Source organism: Mandrillus leucophaeus, unplaced genomic scaffold (genome assembly GCF_000951045.1).
Source record: "Mandrillus leucophaeus isolate KB7577 unplaced genomic scaffold, Mleu.le_1.0 Scaffold647, whole genome shotgun sequence".
NCBI lineage: Eukaryota > Metazoa > Chordata > Mammalia > Primates > Cercopithecidae > Mandrillus > Mandrillus leucophaeus.
The window spans coordinates 1276820-1288642 of record NW_012106997.1 but is presented as its reverse complement, the minus strand read 5'-3'; positions in this window follow the sequence as shown (position 1 = coordinate 1288642).

Below are 11823 nucleotides of genomic sequence, written 5' to 3'. Positions count from 1 at the left end.
ATTTTCACCATATACTCTTACTGTGATTCATTAAAGAATAAATACAAACAAATTTTAAATTTTATTTGTTACCCTTTTTTGTAGATGTATCAGCTATTATAGGTATCATGTAAATGGTGTTAGCAGTCAATGTTGTAAGAAAAACTGTTAAAATTAAAACATCATAGAAACAGATACTGTTATGTCTCACATTTAACTGATGGTAAATATCACTATGAACTCAAGATTTAAAAATAAATATAGAGATAGAGATAGATATACATTAGAGATGTTTCTAGCTCTTCTCTTTGAAATAGCCCGAAGGCTATATCATGTCAGCAATAATGAGCACACCAGCAATAAACGGTACCCACATTGGAGCCTATAATACCTTTTCCCAATAAGTTTAACATAAGCTCCTTTGAGAAATGATTGATTTCCAGTTGGGGGAACAGAAGGTTCAATCAGACTCTGGTGTACCTTTTACCACAAAGTAAATGTGCTTTTAAGTAGTAATCGGATAACAGCAAAGAACCTAATACCCAGTTTGAAGGAACTCCCAACAGAAAATTTATGAAAATTTGAGCATTTACAAAATACAGTGGATCCAAACTCATTGAATAACTGAAAATCCATGAAAAATTATGATAAGAAACATTAATAACTCTGTAATTCAGAAATTCTATTCAATTAGTAAGATTGAATAGGGTTAGAGGAGACCTTGGCCAATATAAATTAAAACTCATTCAGTTCCTCCCATTGTCCAAAAATGCCCTATCTTTGCTCCTAAATAATTACAAGGTTGTGTCAGAAAAAAATAGTAGAACAATAAAGATTTATTGTGCCACTTTTCCACTTCTTTGTTTTGTAGCCACTGTGGATTAATTAGAGGATATACAAAGTATATTTTGATTTTCTTCTTTCCACCAGAAGGGTCTGCCATAGGTTTGTGATTCAATGATAATTAAACACAGATATTTTCCACAGAACTATGAGAACAATTGTTAGTAATAGATATTACTCTGCTTGCATCATTTATTTCTGATAGCTTAAAGCTTCCACAACATTTAAACTTACTACTGGAATATTGAAATCTTATGAGGATTGTTTACATACATATTTAATGAATTACCATAAATAACACCTATAGGACATTTGGGTTAAATTATTCCTAGAAACCACCTCCTGATAGAGCTTCTCCAACACCTACGTATTTTAAGACAAAGGAAACAAAACCTACAACTCACTAAATTAAGATTGATAGCCAAGCTATTGCCAAAACTTACAATTTACCTTAATAATTAAATATTTGAAGATAGAAAAATTAAAGGAAAAGATGTGTATGATGCCCGTGTTAGCCTACATAAAGGAACAGCCCCAGCTGAACTCAATGCAGTAGAGAGACAGATTTGACATCATGTATTCTCTGAAATTGAATCAAAGATGCGGCAGAATACCACAGTAGAAAACTGTGTTTGGATTATGTCTTTTTGGATACAATTTCTTCTTCATTCTAAGGCTGCAAGCCAAACAAACAAACATACCAACGGAGAATTGTTTGTATGGAGGGCACGGAGGCGGCTGTCCTGGGAACACCATGTGTTGGGAAATTGAGAGTTGACAGTGCACAGAAAATGCACATATTGAAAGCGTCTTTGAAACAGTAAAGTGTGGACTAGAGAACAATGTAGACTGGCTCATTCAGCTCAATTTTGGACTTTTTGTTTTTTTCAAACAGTCTCGCTCTACTGCCCAGCTGGAGTGCAGAGACATGCTCTTGACTCACTGCAACTTCCGCCTCCCGGCTTCAAGCTGTTCTCCTGCCTCAGTCTCCCGAGTAGCTGAGACTACAGGCCCATGCCACCACGCACAACAAACTATTTGTATTTTTAGTAGAGATGAGGTTTCACCATGTTGGCCAGGATGGTCTCAATCTCCTGACCTCGTCATCCGCCTGCCTTAGCCTCCCAAAGTGCTGGGATTACAGGTGTAATTTTTTTTTACTTTAGTGGAGTGTTCTTGCACAATAAAAGATAAAACCTGCTGTTTTTATACAGACCTCTTTGCAGGTTAAGTTCAGGATGAAAACCCTATTTGTCAGCTACAAACACTAGCAGCAGATACAGACAGGTTTGCTTCCAGCTGGTGTTTCCGCCAGCAGGGATGACCACAAAGGTGCGAGTGTGCAGTACCAGCCCGGGATCATTCTGAGTAAGATGACTCTAGTAAGGGGAGCTTCAGCAGAGAAGTGTCCCTGCCCCAACGCAGCGGACAGAGCACTCTATCCATGCCTTCCTGCCACTTGGTGTGATCCTGAGCACTGAGTGGCTGCCTCCCTCACACTCTCCTATTCCTTCCAGATGTCTTCTACACACCTAATTCTGTAAATTGAACCCACTTCCCTTTGTCTCCGGAATTGGTGGATTCTTGGTCTGACTTCAAGAATGCAGCCACGAACCCTCACAGTAAGTGTTACAGTTTTTAAAGACAGTGTGTCCAGAGTTTGTTCCTTCAGACATTCATGTGTCTCTGGAACTTCTTCCTTCTGGTGAGTTCGTGGTCACGCTGTCAGGAGTTCAGCTAAGCTGCAGACCTTGTAGTGATTGCACTTAAAGGCAGCCCCTCTGGAGTTGTTCATTTTCCCCGTGGATTCCTGCTCTGGCCGGCCTCAAGAGTGAAGCTTCAGATCTTCCATGTGAGTGTTACAGCTTTCACCACGGACCCAAAAAGTGAGCAGCTACAAGATTTACTGCAGAGACAGAAAACACAAAGTCTAAACACTGGCAACACTGACAACCCAACAGCAGGTTGCTGCTGGGTAGCTCGGAGAGCCTGCTTTTATTCCCTTATCTGGCCCCACCCACATCCTGCTGATTGGTCCATTTTACAGAGAGCTGATTGGTCTATTTTACAGAGAGCTGATTGGTCCATTTTGACAAAGTGCTGATTGGTGCATTTACAATCTTTGAGCTAGACAGAGTCACAGAGTGCTAGTTAGCTAGATACAGAGTTAGCTAGATACGGAATACCAATTGGTGTATTCACAAACCCTGAGCTAGACACAGAGTGCTGATTGGTGCACATACAATTCTCCCGCTAGATATAAATGTTCTCCAAGTCCTCATCCAGTTCAGGAGCCCAGCTGGCTTCACCCAGTGGATCCTGCACAGGGGCTGCAGGTGAAGGTGCCCGCCAGTCCCTAGCCGGGCCTGCATGCCACAGCGCTTGTGCTGTCAAGGGGACTGGGTGCCACAGAGCAGGGGGCAGAGCCCATGGGGGAGATTCAGGCCGCGAGGGCGCCCACTGGAGGAGGGGAGCTCCGACATGGCAGACTGCAGGTCCTGAGCCCTGCCCTGCGGGGAGGCAGCTAAGGCCCGGCGAGAATTTGAGTGTGTCGCTGGCAGACCAGCACTGCTAGGGGACCAGGCGCCACCTTCCCCACGGCTGCTGGCCGGGACGCTAAGCCCTTCACTGCCCTGTGACTGCGGTGCCGGCTGCTGCTCAGCGTACTCCGTATGCGGGGTCAGCCAAGCCCCCGCGCGCCGGAACTCACACTGGCCTGCGAGCGCAGCCCCGTTTCCTGCCCGTGCCTCTCCCTCCACACCTCCCCACAAGCAGAGGGAGGCGGCTCTGGCCTCAGCCGGCCCAGAGAGGGGCTCCCATGGTGCCGTTGGCGGGCTGAAGGACTCCTCAAGCACTGCCAGAGGGGGCGCGGAGGCCAAGGAGGTGCTGAGAGTGAGGGCTGCTAGCACATTGTCACCTCTCACCTTAAAATATATGGAGTTAATTTTGCTTTCTGCAGGAATAACTGGCACGTTACATGTCAGCGTTTTTTTCTTACATTGGTTTATGGGAAGATGACAAAAACATTGGTCCTGGAACTATCTTCAGTCTCTGAAAGTGTTTTGAGTTTCCTGTTAAATAAACAAACAGCTTCAGACAGAACATGAAGTTTCCAGGGCTCCCTCTTCTCAGAAACGACTGACTCGTGGGTTGCATCCATGGCTGTCCCCGTTAGTCTCAGGAAGGATTCTGGGGTGGATGGACACCTCCTTTAGCCCAGCCAGAGCTGGTCGGAAACCATGACCACCACTGAAAATAAAATGTCAGATATTAGAGCTGTAAGACAGCCACAGACATTTTCTGTTGAGGTAAAACAAAGAAGAGATACATTGTCCTCATTGAGGAATGCATGATAATGGAAAATAACAACTTGAAACTATGAAAATTCACTTTAGAATTAGGTAAAGGGAACAACTTCTTCACAATCGCGTATGTAACTCCGTGTGTGTGTGTGTGTGTGTGACGTTTATGTATGTGTAATTTATTTTATTATTATTATCATCATTCTTATTATTATTTTGAGATGGAGTCTCGCTCTGTTGCCCAGGCTGGAATGCAGTGGCACGATCTCTACTCACTGCAAGCTCTGCCTCCCGGGTTCACGGCATTCTCCTGCCTCAGCCTCCCAAGTAGCTGGGACTGCAGGCGCCCACCACTATGCCCAGCTAATTTTCTTTTTCTTTTTCTTTTTTTTTTTTGTATTTTTAGTAGAGACGGGGTTTCACCCTGTTAGCCAGGACGGTCGCGATCTCCTGACCTCGAGATCCACCTGCCTCAGCCTCCCCCAAGTGCTGGGATTACAGGCGTGAGTCACTGCGCCCAGCCATGTATGTGCAATTTTTTACATAGAGAGAGGTAAGGAAAATGAAACAAACAAACAAAAAGCAGTAAGTCAATTTGAAACCTGAAGCATAGAAACCATTTTCAAAAACTGGGATTAATGGTTGACTGAATAACCAGGGAACAGAAATCTCGGAGGAAGGAATGGACCTTTAGGAATCCTTCCTACTAGAGACATTAATGCAGGAGAACCCTGCCCCAAGTCTTAGAAGACATGAACTTCTTTTCTGTTCATTTCCTGGGTTCTATCTTTAACTGGTAAACAGATGAGGTACTTTCTGGTTTCCTAGGACCGGTAGTTTTTGTTCCATGCCTTCCACAAGTCCTTTTTGTATATATTTGGGTAAATTATTTGTTATTACCACTTTCTTTCAAGCAGCTTCATAAATAAGCTTAAAATCTTCCCTTGCAAGGCCTGTTAGCCAATGGCATTGCTCTAACTCTTCTGTTCCTCACTTAATGATTTCTGAAATGAGCATGAGTTGCTTTACACACATGAAACAAGAGTCGGCATTTCTACCTAAATATGCAGTCAGAAACACCACTTGCCCATATTTAAATGCAGATATTAATGGTACGTTTATAATATATTTGTGAATAATTAGCAGATTGCTCAACATAAAATGTATGTTCTATGAATATTATTTGTATAATAATTGTTGCTACTTTAATAACAATCATTATTTTGGGAGGACTCAAAATAATAGTAAGCTACTGAAACAAAGAGTAGCAGATTTGGGGGTGTACCAATATTCAGAAAGAACATTTGTTTCGTTTTTGAGAATGGTTCTTCCAAGACCTCATGTTTAACAACCAGCCATTGGATCTTGACTAAAGATAGAGATGTCTTTTCAAGCCAGATAATATTTCTTCAAAGACTGTGGTATGGCTCAGAGAATTCCATTACTTTTTGTCAAATGGTAAACTTTTAGTATTTTGGTGTTAATGTGGATATTGGTGTATGGCACCAGATTAGTCACCTGATTGTAATCTTCTGCTTTCTTTTTAATATTGCTTTCTAAAATTTACATTTTCTCATTAATCTATTTTCAATTGAGGATGAAAAAGTAGCATACCAAATATTGAAATGAGAAAGTAGTTGGCAACCATGATTTTTGTATAGTCATTGGAGTAAGCCGAGACTTGGTAATGCAATAGCTGAGGAGGAACATGATTTTGGCAAGAAACTAAGATCGGAGGGAGTCTAACAGCATGTACTTGGAAATGCCAGTGGCAATATAGAACTAAAAGAAGTTTATTTGGGGCCAGGTGACAGTGGCTCATGCCTGTAATCCCATCTCTTTGGGAGGCCAAGGCGGGTGGGTCACCTGAAGTCAGCAGTTCAAGACCAGCCTGCCAAAATGGTAAAACCTCGTCTCTACTAAAAATACCAAAAAAATTTGCCAGGCGTGGTGGTGTGTACCTGTAATCCCAGCTACTTGGGAGACTGAGGCAGGAGAATCACTTGATCCCAGGAGGCGGAGGTTGCAGTGAGCCGAGATCATGCCACTGCACTCCAGTCTGGGCGACAAGAGTGAGACTCCATCAAAATAAATAAATTAAAATAAAATAAATAAAATAAAATGAAATAAATAAAATACTATGATACTCATTGGACTTCAAAAGAAGCAACAGAGCAATTCTGGGCAAAGAATGCTTCAGTTGATAGAATATTTGAATGTGAGCACATGGTAACACAAATAATTTTATGAATGTATGTTTCTGTTAATTCACTAGGTGTTGCTGGATTCTGGAGAATTGATGGGGACAAAACGGCATCTTGGTGTCTCTGAGCCCAGAACAACATCATTATCTCTTCCTTCATTACTCAGAAGTGGCCTGAAATTTGAATCCATCATAATTTCAGTCCATCCCACTAAGTTTGTGACATGGTTCTCTGCTCTGGCCCCGGCATTGTGAAACAGTGTAGACAAGGAGCCTCAACAGCATTACTGATATCTTCATATTAATGAAGATGAATGCTCCATTGACCGTCTGGGACTTTGGAGAAAGTGAAGAAGTAGGATACTTGTAGGGCAGAGACAGTGAATTTTGTACTACTCTTTTAATGGAAGAGTTGTTGCTAGGAAATGGTTGCCCACCCAAGGCCTACCTGTCCTAGTCCGTGTTTCTTTGGTATGAGGCTGTTTGACGAATTGTCAAAATGAAACATGAATGATGCAAAATGAGTTGCTTCTGGGATGTGCCTTCACCCACTCTTTCCTGTTCTGCTCTATGGAAGCTCAGGAATTTATGGCACAAGAGGATGGTAGAACCTCAAATGCCTACTTGGAAAAGATGTGTCTGTTGATCAGGAATATCATTGGCTCACAATAGTAACTTTATTAAGTCAGTAGAAATTTGGGTCGAACCTCACAAATATCCAGACTTTGAAAAATGCACGGTTAATTAAACTATGGAGGTTAAGATGGAACTATACAAATTCCTGCTCGAGAAACCACGCTCTTTGGATGTTAAAAATTATAAAGTATATAATTTTTGTATGTCCTAAAGTTCCACATTGTCCAAATGTTTTAATCAGACAAACACTGTATCAAGAGAGGAAATGATTAGCACTAAAATAAACATGAACACTGAAGCTTCTCTGGATAACAGCTAATTATTTTAGGTATTACAAGTTTATTTTTGGATTACATATTATCAGAAACCAATATTTAATTGGGAGACTTATCTTTTTTTTAACATGAACAGTTTTCACTATACTTGTAAAGCCACTATGTAAATAAACAAAATAATTTGTTATAAAGAACGCAAGTTTTCTAGGCTTACTCAAAAGATATGAAGTGAACTAAGTTAGTTGTAATTACTCAAATTTAACTTTTAACCTACAAAACCTCATTGCGCTGAAAAATGCCAGGTGTCGCCAAACTGTCTTTAAATATCACCCATATTGACCTTGCAATTTCAAGTCTACTTCATCTCATCCCATGAATTGATGTCACAGGTTGCAAAGCATACATGAAAATGATGATATTTTTGCCAGTGTTTATGTGGACTACTGTCCTGAACGGGTTAAATCCTGAAGTTTGACGGTGATCTTGCCTTCCCTGCTACCTTCACCTAGGTGGTGCCTGGAGGGTGAATAAAGTAAGAAGAAAGCCTCTATTCCCAGCTCTGAACAGGCCTCAGGCAACAAATCACTCATGCGCTTTTCTCTTTGTCTTGGCTTTTGTCTGCTGTTTGTCTCTGTATATACACAAGTCCCCAGAAGAAGGCCATCTAAGCAGCATTTGAGTCAGAGTCCATGCTCTACACTTTTAAGACCAAGATGTCCCCTTAGAACTCCATAAAACCACCTCCACATTGCATTTCAATAAAACAAACACTCAGAATCACACTAGCCTGTTCTGGTAGATCACACTAGACCCATCAATAGATTTCACAAGACTTTTGGGTGAATTCCCACTTTTAGTTCAGCAACTTTTTTTTCCAGGAATAGTGCTGAGATGATATAGCAGTGGATTTGTATCACAAACGTTTAAGTCCTCAGTCATTTTTAAATATGCTCAATGTAGTGCAAACCATGATGTTGCATTGATAGCAATGTCTAGAAGAGCAGGGCAAGAAAAAGCGCGTATGCATTATCGTACAGTTGACTCTTGAACAACAAGGGTTGGTACCGCATGGGTCCACTTGTACATGGATTTTCTGTGTCTGCCACCTCTGAGTTAGTGAGACCAACCTTTCCTCTTCCTCCTCCTCCTCAGCCTACACCACGTGATGACAAGGAGAATAAAGACTTACTGTGGTCCACTTCCACTTATTGCCTTGCAAATAATGTTTTCTGTTCCTTATAATTTTCTTAAGAACATTTTCTTTTCTCTAGGTTACTGTGTTTTACGAATAGAGCAGATGATGCATGTAACATTAAAATATTTGTTAATTGGCCAATCCCAGCACTTTGGGAGGCTGAGGCAGGCGGATCACAGGGTCAAGAAATCGAGACCATTCTGGTCAACATGGTGAAACCCCATCCCTACTAAAAAGTACAAACATTAGGTGGGCGTGGTGGCGAGCGCCTGTAGTCCAGCTACTCGGGAGGCTGAGGCAGGAGAATCGCTTGAACCCGGGAGACGGAGGTTGCAGTGAACCGAGATTGCGCCACTGCACTCCAGCCTGGTGACAGAACAAGACTCCATCTCAAAATCATAATAATAATAATAATAATAATAATAATATTTGTTAATCAACTATTTATATTGTCAGTAAGGCTTCCTGTCCACAGTAAGCTACTAGTATTAAAGTTCTGGGGAGTTAAAATTATACATGGATTTTAAACAGCAGGGAAGGCTGTCACCCCAACACCTCATGTTGTTCAAAGGCCAACTGCAATTTTGAGAAAATGTCATGTGGAAGTATAAACAATTAGCTAAAATCTGAAAAATAAAAGGAAATTAGTGAAAGGGGTTTAAGGGACTGGGTAGAAGGAGGCATCTCAAGGAAAAAGGCATGGCATTTAAATACAGCAAGACATAGTTTTAATAAAATGCTTAAAGTGATAGAGTTACATAATACCAAAATTTTTGGCGAATCTCTCTTGGAAGAAAGTAAAAGTACACCAAGTTTTTCTGAAAAATATCAGGTGGTTAAAGAGGAGGGTTACTGGCAGAACCTGGTTTGTCATGTGAATATGTCTTGTTCATTTTGGAAGCAGCTGCCTTCTGAAACTAAATTTCTCTGTGTGTGTAGGTGCCCTTGTGTATGTAACGCCTTTATTACTTCCCACCAAACCTCCTATTTTATGATACGTCGTTCTTGCCAAACACAGATTTTTTTCTCAACCATGCTAATTTCTAGGAGTATAGCCCCACATTTGGGGAGAGACTCCTGTAGTTCTGACTGCATTAAGATTATAAAATTGAACAGTGTTCAGCTTAAACGGTATATAAGAGGATATTTTCCATGACATTAAGTAATCTGTAAGGAAAATAAAAGACCTACCAATAGATTCCTGAAAGTGGAGTAGACCAATTATCTAAAACAACATTGACAAACTTTAAGCATAATGGAAGTGTTGGATCCATGGACTGTTGCTTAGTTTTTAGTTTTGCATAGTTTGAGATCCAGAGACCTGTGAGATGGGAGTTCTGTGTGGTATTATCTTGCTGTTGATGTTTTAGACCTCAATCTCAAAGCTGCTATGTAAGATTTAAGACATGTTAACAATAAGCACTTAAATAGTTCCCTAAAGAGTTTCCAGAAGAAAAACATAATTGCTTACTCTAGAATGGATGATGATGCCTGACTAAATGAGATGACTGTAAAAAGTTTTTAATTCAATGTTACAGTCCAATATTAAGTAACTGATATTTTTAAAATGAAGAATATGCCCATATACTTTATCTCAGATCGTTCTCTTAGTGACCCTGTGAAAAGCACAGGTAATTCTTAGTTAGCATTTAAAATGTTGTCTTCAACATGAGGGAATTGCTATTTACATTGTAACCACTCAGTGGGTTCTTCTTGCCCCTCCTCAGATGAAGCTGATTTACCAAGGCAGGGGAATTGCAATAAAGAGTTTTACACAGGTAGGGCCAACTAAACAAAAGACTGGAGTTTTACTATCACTTAAATCAGCCTCCCAAGAAATTTGGGGGCTAGAGTTTTTCAAAAGAAGTTTGGGGGAAGCACCCTAGACAATGGGTGCTTGCTGTTGATTGGTTGAACGTGCAATCACAGGGGTGTGGGAAACGGTCCTCCTGTGAGCTAAGTCATTACTGGGTGAGGCCATAGGAGTGGCTGGTGGGTCCAGATGGAGCCACTGGTAGCCAGACATACAAAAAACTGAAAAAATATCTCAGAAAGCCAATCTTAGGTTCTACAATAGTGATGTTATCTACAGGAGTAATTGGGAAAGTTGCATATCTTGTGACCTCCAGAATAATGGCTGTCAATTACTTATGTCTACATCTTAGCAGAATTGAGACTCCACTATCATCCTAGTCTGGTGGTCTCTCATTAGCTTTACAAAGGCAATTGAGTTTTGGGGAAGTGCTACTATCATTTAAACTATAAATTGAATGTCTCCCAAAGTTAGTATGCATAAACCTAGGAGTAATTAAGGGCAACTTGAAGGCTAAAGGCAAGATGAAGATTGGCTAAATCAGATCTCCCCTACTGGCATAATTTTCTCACAGATACAATTTTTGCAAAAGCAGTTTCAAAATCATATTTTACTTTATAAATGTAAATTGCTTATACTCGGGGACGGTCTAATCACCTGGCTGACATCATGCTACTTCATCTACTTGGCAGCAGGCAACGTAACTATATGCATATTGCCTACAAGGACATTATATGCTTCAACAGATATGCATCAGAAGTTCCTGTGAATACCATCAAATATCTAAAGACATCTAGTCCAGTGGTGCTACTTATAAGAATTATTAACGTCTCGTGAAATCTAGACATTCTTAATATCAATGAAATAATTCAATGATTCTCCAATTTCATGTCTCATAAAATTATTTACTTAATAGTGAAGTTCCAAGATCAACAGATAAAACTAATTTTAAATTTTGAAATATTCAATTATTCAATATTCAATTATAATACAAAGACTGTTTTGTACTACAAATGCTGCCAAATGTAGCCATATTTTGCCAGAGGCATTCAAACCAGAGTGAAAAAAATAAGAATGAGACCTGTTGGGTTGACTTCCTGGGAAGTTAGACATTCTTAGTCACAGGATAAGACAGGCGATCGGTAGCACTGATGTCACAAGATACAGGTCATAAAGAGCCTACTGATAAAACAGGATGTGGTAAAGAAGCTGGCCAAACCCTGCCAAATCCAAGTTGGCAACAAAAGTGACCTCTGCTCATACTCATTGACCATTATATGCTAATTGCAATCCATTAGCATGGTAAAAGACACTTCCACTATCACCGTGACAGTTTACAAATGCCATGGCAATGTCCAGAAGTTACCCTAGATAGTCTAAAAAGGGGAGGAACCCTCAGCCCAGAAATTGCCTGCCCCTTTCGTGGAAAACTCATGAATACTCCATCCATTGCTTAGCATATTATCAAGAAATAACCATGAAAATAGCCAACCAGCAGTCCTCAGGAGTGCTCTGCCTACAGAGTAGCCACTTTTTCATTCCTTTACATTTTTAATAAACTCACTTTCACTTTGTTC